Source organism: Gadus morhua, chromosome 17, assembly GCF_902167405.1.
Source record: "Gadus morhua chromosome 17, gadMor3.0, whole genome shotgun sequence".
NCBI lineage: Eukaryota > Metazoa > Chordata > Actinopteri > Gadiformes > Gadidae > Gadus > Gadus morhua.
In genome coordinates this window covers 17,817,381-17,827,796 of record NC_044064.1, presented here as the reverse complement: position 1 = coordinate 17,827,796, position 10,416 = coordinate 17,817,381, and the positions used below count along the sequence as shown (strand labels likewise).

The 10,416-nt window shown below is 43.2% G+C and overlaps 1 long non-coding RNA gene across 1 annotated transcript; it reads right to left on the bottom strand.

Moving 5' to 3' along the window:
- Positions 1-7,660: 7,660 nt before the first annotated feature.
- Positions 7,661-8,838, bottom strand: LOC115529819 (uncharacterized). The gene is made up of 2 exons (XR_003973650.1): positions 8,315-8,838; positions 7,661-8,201 (listed from the first exon to the last, which is right to left on the bottom strand). It is a non-coding gene; the product is annotated as an uncharacterized LOC115529819 (long non-coding RNA).
- Between the last annotated feature and the right edge of the window lie 1,578 nt (positions 8,839-10,416).

Sequence of the window (10,416 nt, the reverse complement as noted above, 5' to 3'; positions counted from 1 at the left end):
CCCTTGGTGGCAAAATCGCTGTTTTCAAAAGTCACAAGTTGCATCTGCTGCCGGAGCTGCTCTGCTTTTATTTTCATTTTGTCCACTGGTTTCGGGAAAGCCAGCCAGAGCCTCCAGTAATACATCAAGCAACTGCAATATCTTATGCACTGACCCCGATTTTGAACTCCACCTGGTGTCACATGAGCGCTCCAGCTCCATAGCCTGCTGGTTGGGATGCATTTCCTTTTGTATCTCCATCAAGCAAGAGCGCCGGTGGGTCCCGGTAAAACAGCTGTAATATATTAATAATGTCCAAAAATGTGCTCACATGTCTGAACGCATTAGCAGCGGTGCAAAGCACTAAGTTAAGCCGGTGCGAGTTGCAGTGTACATAGATGGCTTTTGGAAATGTTTCTTTCAAAATAACCTGAACCCCTCCCCTGTGCCCCGACATGACCGATGCTCCATCGAAACAGAACCCGACACAGAGAGCAGGATCCAATTCTAGTGGTTCAAGCACCTCCAGAATTTTCTCTGATATTCCTTTTGCGGACAAGTCTGGGGTCGCAACAAAGCCCACTGCCCGCTCTTTGATGACACCTCCGTGAAGGAATCGCACACACACAGCAACCAGCTCACGTTTAGCTAAGTTTTTGTACTCATCTGCAAGTATGGCAAAATATTGTTGAAGAGCTCTAGGAAATGACCTCTTTTAAGTGCCTTCTCAGTTTCCCTGTGGCTTCTCAGTGGTATTTCTAGCTTGGCACATAACATGGCAATATCAAGAACAACTTTAACATGCTCCCGGTTTCGTTCCACAAATGACTGTCCGGTGCATGGCTGTCGCTGTATGATTTTAGTTTAGTTTGTGCAAAAGCATGCGACTTCCTTGATTCGTGTTTGTCGTAGGCCTCTCTGAGACGTTGCCAGTTCCTGTAGCCATCTCTGATAGAAGTAAACTGCGTGCTGCATATCCGTAAAATGCCTACACGCCCTGCAAAAGACTGTCCCGCTCTTTGCTGTATTCCATCCATTTGAATTTCTCATACCACCTTATGTTAATGAGCGTGATTTCCCACTTATGACAGTAGCTGGAAATGTTGCCAGCTTTGGTTGAGTGGCGGGTTCCTCCAGGGCAGAGATCCGATGGAGTCCCGCCGATGGTTGTCTCTCTGGATGCCAGTGGCGGTGGGGGTGGCGGCTGCGGCTGTTATGCTTACATTTAGGGATGGGCCCATCCCTAAATAGATAGTCGATTCTATCGACGATAGATGGATTCCATCGTCGATCGTCTCAAGTTGCTGATAAAAAGGCGATCATTTTTTTTTAATAATTAATTTTTAATTTTTCTATGTTTTTATTTTTCGAAAAACAGCGCTGTGGTAGCTATTTTTACAACTTAAAAAGCCCCGCAAATTGTAATTGAAATTAACTGGCACAGGTGGAAAACATACTATGTAGCGCTGACCTGCCGTATTCACTCACTGCTGCGAGAGGAGAGGGGAGGGGCTGGAAACCTACCGGTCTGCTCGCACGGCGAAATGACATGACTACCCGCTGCACCATTTCCGGGTCACAGCTGTGGTACATGAGCTGTGTTCGAAATTGTTCCCCATTCACTCACTCACTATTCCCTATAGTGTTCATGATATAGTGCACTACATAGGGAACGAACAAACTACGCTGAACATTTCTAAACGTCATTTGCGTCAGTAAATGCGCCGGTTATTTGTGCGACGCAGACAGATGCGCCCACATCATGTAAACAAACCGTGCACTCTCGTAGAAAGGTGGAGGTTGCAATGATGTTGAATGTTACATTTCCTTGAACAAGGTTTCTCTTATTAATTTTGAATGTTACATTTTCGACGTTAAATCCCAAATAAATTGTTGACATTTCGAAACGAAAGCCGGAGACTCCATCATTAAATGTATTCGTTTTCGCAGTTATTCAGCTTTTTCTTCTCCTCCGGAAAAACACGAACACATTGCATTGTGGTATACGGGAGTAACACGTAGGGAACAACATATGTACACTAATATTTTGGGTATTTCAAGCTCATTTCATTAGTGAGAATTCGAACATCACCACAAAATGGCGAGCACCATATATAGTGCACTATATCCGCGATAGGGAACGATTTCGAGCACAGCTCAACTAAAAAAACAACTCATTGGATGAACTCAATTAAATTGTGGGCAGGATTTCCATCCAATAAATATGATACCCTAACCTAAAACAAGTCCATCGATTCAATACAATGTATTTGAGTTCATCTACCAATTTCTTTTTAAGTTGGTCCATCTGAAACTAAATTCATCTATCTAATGAAATTAGATTGAGTTACCACTACATATTTGTAACAAAGAGAGGTAAATAAAAGTTATTTTATTAAAGTAGTTAAAATAAATTGTGTTTGTTCAACCTAAAAATATATGGGTTCATTGGAAATGAATTATTCAAAAATCCCCCCTCCCCTTCTACCCCCTACCCCAATATAACATACATGAGACATTAGCTGTTTGAGGTTCTTTTATTAAAACCCAACAGGATCATTAGTGCAGCCAAAAGATTACTTTTTTCGAACAAGACCTCAAAATAAGCAAGTAGTAGTAATAGTAATTCCTCAATAAGGTCCTCAAAAGGTCAATAGAGCTCTGAATACAACATGCTCAAAATACAACTGTGCTCATGCACGCAAACATTTGGACAACAATTGGACTACAATAAAAGCTAAAGTAGTAAATATATATTGATTGAAGTATTTGTTCCTTCAGGATTCATTAGATAAAGGAGAACTCTGGCGATTTTTACCCCCATCATTGTTTTCCTGAGGGTCGCCCCATGTTGAGGGAGGCTAAAAACCAGACGAAAATTTAGTCGACCAAGCCAGAGATCTGCACTGGCTGCCGGCGTTACGGAATAGCTATAACACTAACCTATGGGGGCAAGCTTTATCCGCTTTTGGGGCTTCTAAATACAATCAGAAAACTATACCAAGACCTATGTAACATTGCCCCCATAGGTTAGTGTTATAGCTATTCCGTAGGTTTTTAGCTTCCCTCAACATGGGGTGACCCTCAGGAAAACAATAATGGAGTTAAAAATCACCAGGGGTCTCATTTATAAAACTGTGAGTAGGATCGTTACTAAAAATGTGCGTGCGCCCAGAAGCCAAGTTTTGCGTGCGCCAAAACATATTCGGATTTATAAAACACTGCGTACGCACACCTGTACGCAATCTTTGCTTTATAAATCACATACTGACTACAATTGTGCGCAGCTGAATCAATTTCACGTTCCGCCCTCTACACGCCCCTTTTTAACCATAAATGGTCGATGCAAATGACCTCATGAATGCGATCTGCATATAAAACAGACTCAGAAGCCGGTATTATGTCTTGTTGGAAACAATGGCAGGACAGAGAAAAGCCTAAAAAAGAAACTTCACGGAGGTTGAGGTGGAGACACTTGTGGGTGAGGTGGAGGCCCGAAAAGAAATTTTGTTTGGCGGTCACGGGATCGGGATCACCAACATTAAAAAACAGAATGAGTGGCAACATGTTGCTGCGGCAGTGAACGCTGTCAGTGGTACGGAGCGCACAGTACCTGAATTGAAAAAGAAGTGGTCCGACATAAAGGCACATTTTTATTTCCTCACGCACAGCACATGTTTATAATTAATTGCTCAAATCTTACTGGTCGTATAGTGAAGATCGTTAATTACAGGTGGGTGCAAAGCAGAGGCTGTCCTCACACCGCCAGAGCGTGACTGCAACTGGAGGAGGACCCAGTACTCCTGACCTAACACCAATTGACACGAAAGTTGGATCCATAATTGGCACCGCAAGCGTGAGTGGCATCGTGTCCGAACGGGAAGGAGACACTGACAACACAGAAGAACAAGGTAAAGCTGATGTCTGTTTTTTATAGATTTATTATCGATCATGTAGGCCTAGTGCAAGCTATTTTGCTTGTGCGTCCTCCAGAGTCAGCGGTCGGTGGGGAGGAGGACGATGATGCCGGCGAGGGCCCCTGGCCGCAGGTCATCCGGCTGCCCCCACCCCCAGCACCAAGCGTCAGTCCGCTGGTCGGGTGCTCACAGACGCAGTTCTGCAGCTACAGAGGGAAACGATAGCTGCAGTCAACAACTTGCCTGAGAAGATGAGGCAGATTCGAAATGTTATCACCGAAATTGCCACAATATTAAAAGATACTGTGAAAAAATGAACCTTGAGTCGTCTTCATTTCATAAACGCCGCATGACATCCGCACGTACTCTTGCACCCTGTTGAAATCCGACTTGCCTCGGAGGGGGCTGGGCCTCCGGGTCAAGCTCGGGGGGAGGGAGGTCGGGGGGGAGAGGGATGCCGTTCCTCTGGGACAAATTGTGCAGCACGCCGCAAGCCCTTATAATGCGGCACACTTTGGCAGGCTGGTATAAAAGCCTCCCCCCCGACGCATCCAGAGCGCGCCACCGGCACTTCAGGAGGCCGATTGCGCGCTCCACCACTGAACGAGCACGGCCATGGACCTCATTATATCGTTGTTCCTCGGCGCTTTGCGCGTTCAAAACTGGGGTGAGGAGCCAGCGTCCCAGGGGGTATCCACTGTCCCCTGCAATGCAGAAAATCATTAGTTATGTCAAGAACCACAATGTTACATTCCTCTTTAAAAAAAATAAACTCACCTAGAAGCCAGCCATCCCGCCCCAAGCCTGCCTGTAGTCTGTTCCCTACACTACTGTGCGTCAGAATAAAGGAATCATGTGTTGCACCAGGCCAACGTGCCACTATGTTTGTAAAGTTCATATGGGCATCACATCAGGGCTTCAGACTAACTTTTTCCTTGGGTGCACTGGTGCCTAAAGTTTTAATTTGGGTGCACCAGCACGTATTTATGGTGCACCCAAGTTTTGAGTTGTTGAGGGGGGGGGGGGGGGGGGGGGGGGGGGGGGGGGGGGGGGGGGGGGGGGGGGGGGGGGGGGGGGGGGGGGGGGAAGGGGCGTTGAACCGTGCCTGCCTTGCGCTGAGTTGTTGACCAGGGGGGGGGCAACTGCACCGGTTGCACCGTCGATATTTACGCCATTGATTAATAATATTTTGACCATTGAATAAATGCCTTAAATAAATGCCGAATCTGTATCTCTCATAAAGAATATCGTCAGACAATGCCAAGGGATCGGTTCTGTCCCGAAAAACCCTCTGTCTCCGGAGAGACGCCTGTACGATAAGTGCGCCGTGGTCCATGGGAACACCCACAAATGGTGACGCCATTATCGGAGTAGGGGCTAGGGGTTCTGTGTTCCGCTAGGAAGCTGCGCACGCCGATATAAGTAGCCTATCTCCGGGTAGACTCGCTGAAAAGCTGCTCCCGACCAGGTTTGGTTGCGAGCGTAAGTCAACAATGGTGATACAGCGACGCTTAAAGAGATCGACTTTCATGGTACAGCTAACCCAGGCTTTCAGCTCAACATACCTCGCTAACCCTCTAATCGAGCTTCGTAGTACAGGCCCCTGGATTGGGCTTTGCGGGTTTGTTTACCGGCGTTGCTATTGTTACCGGTCTTGCGTGTTCCAACGGTTTATTAGGTATCTAATAAATCGCTGTCTAATCAATATTATAATATTATTATTATTATCTATTACAATATTATGAATAGACTGCTCTGTAAAAAAATAAAATAATAATAATTATACCAGATACATTTTCAGTCGCACCGGTGCGCCCAAACAAAATATTTGGTCGCACTACCCCGAATTCTAGGCGCACTCTAGAGCCCTGTCACATATAACTTGAACATTAATAGTGTGCACGTGCTTGCGGTTGACGTAAGCAAACTCATGTTCAGATGGAGCCCTTATAGCAATATGAGGGCAGTCAATTGCGCCGATTACGTTTGGGAAATCGGACATTGCTGCAAATTGCCTTTTAATCTCGGCCTGTTCTTCCACTGTGTAGGAAAACCTTATGTATCGACTGCCCATATGTATGATGCCATTTAAAACGCTGGGCATTAGGGCACTGAGGGATGGCTGTGATATACCGGATCTGCAGGGTGGAAAACAAAACAAAATTAGCACAATTATGCTTAAATGTGAAAGCACGTTGTAAGATGCAGCTATATGAAACACTTACCTGTCTGCCAATTGGAAACAGCTGGTTGCAAGGAACCCCAAAGTGGTGAGGACCTGCGTCTGCACCGGGATTGCGTGGTTCCTACGTGTTGCCCTTTCCAATGCTGGACCCAGTTCAGCACATAGATCCAAGAGCATAGCTCTAGGGAATCTGAAACGGCTCATTAGCCAGTCATCATCATGGGCCAATAAATCGTTATGGTCCCTGAAGACCCTCTCCCTCCGAATCATGCCATTAGCATGGTCCTCCAGCAGTGCCATGGTGCAGCATTACGCACTGGGCTCACCGCTGTATTTATAGGGTTACGCTAATAAGACTGACCGAGAACAGCTTGGTTAATCAGTTTGTAATCACCCACGTAAAATGTTCTTGAATATAACCCCTTTTGAATGCCTGATTTGTCATGAAAAGCATCAAGAGGAACGGACTATAATATAACAATTGTGATGAGGGTCTGGCTTGATTTTCCACACTTGGGATTTAATTGATATTTGATTATGATTATGTGTTTACAGTGTCACATAAAAATATTATGTTATTGACACATGTTGGACAGATGCTTTATTCCATGCAGTCGCGCCGTCCTCTCCTCCTGCGATCCGGGAGTGGACAGTATTGAGTGACTATTAAATAGGCCTATAGAGAATTTTAATTTTAATTTTGATTCTAAGGAGATGTTGCTGGAGCTATAACTGAGAAATAACGCAATTGGCTAAAATTATTCTGATTAGGCCATACTATGATTTAACACATGATACGGGTTGAAATTCAACTTATGAAGGGGGATGATAAAACATAATCGTCCTACTCCCTCTACATTTCTTCAGTCTGACTTCAGTTCACCACCACACCATCTGTGTCGCCAAATCTCCTTTTCCTCCAAACCATGCGTACGCATGGGTCAGAGTTTGCTTAGTTAGGGCTGCGCACATTCTCCCGCCAAGTTAGTTTTTTATAGATCACAACCTTGGGGTGAAAAGTCACGTACGCAACTTTCAGCCCCCTTTTGTGCGTACGCAACGGTTATAAATGAGACCCCAGAGCTCTCCTTAGACAATGGTGAACCTTTGTCACTGTGAATATTTTTTTTTACTTTTTCTTTTGAACTTATGTTCCAACCGGAAGCCTTAAATTACAGAAATGTATAACAGTATATATGCAGTGAATGAAGTGTCAGTCCCAGTCAGTGACGAAACTTTGATTTCAGAGGTGGGGGGGACACAAATATTTTTTATAAAACTCTTCAGTTCACTGTGTTTTCTAGTAGTTCTTCTAGTTTTCTGTTGCTACTTTTAAGTTTACTGTTCCCTTTTTTGGTTTGTCTGGTTGTAAAGCATGTAGCAAAACATTATCACCCAATTCTGTGTTTCACCTTGTTAGTCAACTTCACTCCATCTCAGTAGCACCAATTTTACACTTATTTTTGGAATATATGGTAAACAGACCTCATTTACATAGCACTACCCAGTGGTGGGCAGGTCAAACTGGCAGGAATATCACAGGTGGGGAGAAATTGAATAAAATGTCCATAATTCAGTGTAAGTAGTCAAGTGATCAAATTTATTTAAAATGAATGTAACACAGAACCACTGTCATTTTAGGCAGTTATAGTAGTTTCTCGTCTTGTTAAGCCTTACAGGATGATCGTGGCAATTAAGGTGTGAAAGGGTGTATATTTATAATTACACGGTTTGTCTGATAACACTGTATTTGTTATCTCTTTGTTTCTTTCACACAGTGGCGAGGTTAACAGATCCACCAGCCTCAGTTAGTATATTTGCGGCTTCTCAGCTACATGAAGCTTCCAAACACATGTACATTTTCCAGAAATTTTCACGCCTTTTTTTAACAACAATACATTTTATATATCAGCACTTTCAATAAAACTCAAATACACTTTACAAGATTACTGAGAGCTTTGTAATTGATGAGGAGGATCTTGAAGTGGACGTGCTGCTTTATTGGGAGCCAGTGAAGGTGTCGCAGGATGGTGTAACGCATTTCTTTGAGTAACTTACACTTTGACTTTGAAAGAAGTCTCTTATGTCCACTTTTCTTTTTTTAGACATCCTGGCTGCGCCTAATTACCAAACACACACACACACACCGATTCAAACGTTAATGTAAATGAAACCTCTGATATTACAATCCTTCCAGCTGACGTGGCCCAGGCAGAACAAACGCCAAACTTACAGCGGAAGATTAACACGGCCTCCTCCCCAACTGGCAGACCGGTGTGCGTACTGGTGCTGTTTATAACCTGATGGAGTGACAGCGGGGACGGCCAATCACACAAGGAATGCAGAGCCAATGGAGGAGCTTGTGGGCAGGTCTAAACGAAAGCAAACTGGCTTCAGCTCGAGCGGCCGTTTCCGCTTGGTCCTAGTGCCTGACGAGTCTCTGTTTACCATAGCGTAACATGGTTTCCGGACGGTGAAAACTGCAGGGGACCAGAACGGCCTTTTGAAAAAGCGCAGGGGACATGTCCCCTGTGTCCCCCCCCCCAAATTACGTCCGTGGTCCCAGTGTTCTTGGTCACCCGTTCCTCCTTTCACATGAACAGCTTGATTTTCAACTACTGTATTTTCTTGTTGAGCCTGTCTCCATCAAGATTCACGAGTATTTTCTGGACAAACTCAAAAGTGTATTTCAGCTTGTCTGGGAAACTGAGATCCAGAGCATAGATCAGCCCAAACAGCATGATGAAAGCCATTGTAGCACTTTTTGGAGGACTTTCACTCCTTCAATGACTACTCTGATGTCATCTGGCTCCTCAAACTGACGGACTGTGTGAATGCCGATGACTGTCGACAATGTCGTTCTCTGCATCCTCAGCAGCAGATGGCTGAAAAACAAAAATACACAACATTCTTTTTATATAAAAACAGTTTTCTATGTAAAGCCAAGTTCGAAATAACATAAACCTCAAACAAACAGGAATGATGAATATTGATGTATTGATGAATACAGTGAATATCGCAGATGTCTATGCTGTCGATTAAGAACATGGCAAATATAGGTGCAGGGGCGAGTGCTGAGAGTCGACTTGTGTACACGAGAGCTGAGGAACATTTAAAGTGATTTTTTTTTTTAAGATAATCTCATTTTGTGTGCAATTTCTCTTCTGTGTTGCTGTTTTCACATTCAGCTATCTGCTGTGTTTAACCGTCATTTTAACTTTGAGCATCCCAGCCTCAATCTGAAAATATTCTAGTAATGAATTCATAAATACAAAATGTCCCTTTTTTCAGATGGGTCTTATCTAACATTCTATCATTTGGAGTCAAGTCTTTTTTGATTCGGGTGAGTCCATATCAACAAAACAAAAAAAGGCTTGAAATGTGTTGGATTATTTGTATTGAACTAAATTTTACTTAAAAAAAATTCCAAGATATAATTTTTAAGATGCACATGTATTAAAGGAGTGGTGTAATGAAATGAAATAGAGGTACATCTTTGTGCATGTTATCAGATTTGACCAGCCTCAAAGTTCGTCTGCAGCGACACTCCACAGTGTGCAAAGAATCTATTCAAACTTAATTTTTGAAATATATGGAGGATATGTTTGTGGAAACGGACCATGATACAACTATAACAAATATATTTTTATTACATTGAATGCAGACATAATGTGTGCATTAGAAATACTTGTGAACATTTAAAAAAAAAATTGTATATATGTATATTGAGAAATATTTTACTGAAACAATCTCAGTTGTCATTTACATATAAATCGCAAAGTACATGTTTATATTGCAACTGATCTGATTCATTAGTAGTGTGGGGAAGTAGGTGTGAACACCGCTATGTAATACACGGGAAACGGAAACTTACCAGGTATTCTTTGAAGAGGGAGTCGGGACTTCATTGAGATATATTATCAGGCTTTTAAGGACACACTCCCTCCTGATTTCGATGTCGTCACGCTAAAACACAAGCCACAAAATAGGAGGACACTTAGCCAAATACAGGTGCAATGGTGGAACAAGAAGTAGAGCAGGTTATTGAAGTGCAAAGGCTTGTTTGTCAAGAGCCTCCTATGATACCAATACCCCACAAATGCACTTACACTTGCTTTACAAGGTGGTTGGCTGTTGGCGCGTATCAATAAATACCCACACTACTAAAATTACATTTTGTTGAATGCTTGTTCATATTATTGCAATGAAGTACTATCTTAATATTTATCTAGTATTTCTAAATGAGCAACTACTGTATATACAATAAGATCCTAAAATAAATCCCACAGCACAATAGAATTGTCTTCTTTGCATCATTACAAACCTCATCTTTGA